Here is a 2,533-nt window from a genome sequence, read left to right on the forward strand (position 1 = left end):
CCGCTGCCGGGGAACAGTTAAACGCCGGAAGCGAAACGCTATATATATAAAAAAAAATCTATATATTTGTTGTTAAGAGTTGTTTAAAATTCATAAAAGTATTTTTATTTTAGTTTTTAAAATTAAATTTTTATTTATGTTATTTATATTTTATTTAATCTAAAACAGATAACAGAAAAAAAATATAAAAAGTACTCGGCCCGATCACTGTTGCAGCCCAGCATTTGGCCCGAAACCCTACTTCATGCGATTGCATGAACCCGAAGGCAAAATTTCATGCGACCGCATGAAGTGATCTGACACGTCCCATGTGACCTGGTACTGATTTAATTACGGGGTAATTATTATTATTATTATTAAAACCCTAATTAGGGTTAATGTTTTTAATTATTTATTTTTATTTTTTAATTAATTTGTATTATTTAGTTTAATTAGTTTTAATAAATTATAAAATTAATAGTTTTATAAAATAAATAATATAAAATAATATTTTTATAAAAATTGTACTTTTTATAACTTTAAGTTTATTCTTATATTTTGTATCTTTTTATTTGTTTTAGCGTAATTTTTGTATTTTTCGCTCGTAATTAGTTTTAAGTCATAGTTTTTGCCATAGTTATTTTTATTTCTAGATTTTTAGGATTTGCCGTAAAATCCCTTAAGTGCTTTTTCTTTAGACTAAGATTTAGGTGCTTTAGAATTTTGCGACGCCGTTTTTATATTTTAGTACCTTTTTAAGTTATTGCCGTTTTGGATATAGATTTTCTTTTAAACTTTAATATTTTTAGACGCAACTTTTAATTCTTAGTTTTTAGTTCCTTTTTAAGTTTCGACGCACAACTTTCTTATTTTTATTTTTCGACGCGCTATTTTTTAGGACATAGAATTTTCTATTTCTTCTCTAAAATTTCTTTAAATTTCAACGAAAAATTATTTTAAGTGGTTGAATTGATAGACATCCTAAATTTTCTGCTTCGTAGTAATAGTTGGATTTGTTAGTGGCTGAGTTGTGAGCTTCCGATTTAAAGGGTTCTGGCTCCCTGCTACATCTTTTGGCTATTCGAAACGTGGGCAAAAGCAGAAAAGTCTATTAATTTGATAACTTATATAATTTTTATTTTTAAAACTAATAGAATATTCAGTGAATGCACCGAGCAAAATGTTCACCACCTGTAACTCGATCAAGACATCTAGCAAATATTGTCACCGTCAATTTTTCTTTAGAATCGTCATCCATTCAACCAAGTACTCCAATTCAAATTTCCGATAATCCATTTTTTGAACCCAACCTCACAATTGAGAATTCGGAGAATATTCAGGGACAATTCATAGATCCTGAACCATTAATCTTTCCTCCGGAACCACCAATCATTCAAACGGAGATTGTCGAGGAACAACCCATTAAATCAGAATACTCTAGTGATTCAGATTCAACAAACTCAATCATGGAAAATCTGGAACCTCTAAGTATGGAAGACCGAATGAGAGCTAAAAGCACTGGCCAAGGTCACGCAATTACTCAACCTGACATTAATGTGTCAGATTATGAAATCAAAGGACAAATCCTACACATGGTAAATAATCAATGCCAATTTAGTGGTGCGCCGAAGGAAGATCCAAACGAACATCTTCGTACTTTTAATAGGATCTGCACTCTATTTAAAATTAGAGAAGTGGAGGATGAACAGATATATCTCATGTTATTTCCCTGGACTTTAAAGGGAGAAGACAAAGATTGGTTAGAATCGTTACCTGAAGGGGCGATTGATACATGGGACGTTTTAGTTGAAAAATTTCTTAAACAATTCTTTCCGGTATCTAAAGCCATGAGACTTCAAGGAGAAATTGTTACGTTCACACAAAAGCCAAATGAAACTCTATATGAGGCATGGACAAGATTTAGAAAGTTGTTAAGAGGATGTCCGCAACATGGTTTAGACACTTGTTAAATAGTACAAATATTCTACCAAGGATGCGACATCACTACAAGGAAAGACATAGATATATCAGCTGGTGGTTCCATTATGAAGAAAACTGCAATTGACGCTTACAAAATTATTGATAACACTGCTTCCCACTCACATGAGTGGCATCAAGAAAAAGATATTGTTAGATCATCTAAAGCAGCTAGAGCCGATTCTAGCCATGACTTCGATTCCATTTCTGCAAAGATAGATGCTATCGAGAGACGAATGGAAAAGATGACTAAAGATATTCATTCAATACGAATTAGTTGTGAGCAGTGTGGAGGACCACATTTAATAAAAGATTGTCTCAGTATTGAACTAACAATGGAACAAAGAGAGAATGTTTCATACATAAACCAAAGGCCTGGAAATAATTATCAGAATAATTATCAACCGCCAAGACCGATCTACAATCAAAACCAAAATTATAACCGAAATGTTCCATACAACAACCAACAAGGTCCTAGCAATCAACAAGTACCCAATAAAATTTAAATCAGCAAAGACCTAATTTTCAAAACAAACCACCACAAACCGATGATAAAAAGCCAAATTTAGAAGATATG

The 2,533-nt window shown here is 32.1% G+C and overlaps 1 non-coding gene across 1 annotated transcript; it reads right to left on the bottom strand.

The window, feature by feature from the left end:
* Positions 1–1,829: 1,829 nt before the first annotated feature.
* On the bottom strand, positions 1,830–1,936 carry LOC139895177 (small nucleolar RNA R71). The gene has a single exon (XR_011775640.1). It is a non-coding gene; the product is annotated as a small nucleolar RNA R71 (small nucleolar RNA).
* Between the last annotated feature and the right edge of the window lie 597 nt (positions 1,937–2,533).

Source organism: Rutidosis leptorrhynchoides, chromosome 2 (assembly GCF_046630445.1).
Source record: "Rutidosis leptorrhynchoides isolate AG116_Rl617_1_P2 chromosome 2, CSIRO_AGI_Rlap_v1, whole genome shotgun sequence".
NCBI lineage: Eukaryota > Viridiplantae > Streptophyta > Magnoliopsida > Asterales > Asteraceae > Rutidosis > Rutidosis leptorrhynchoides.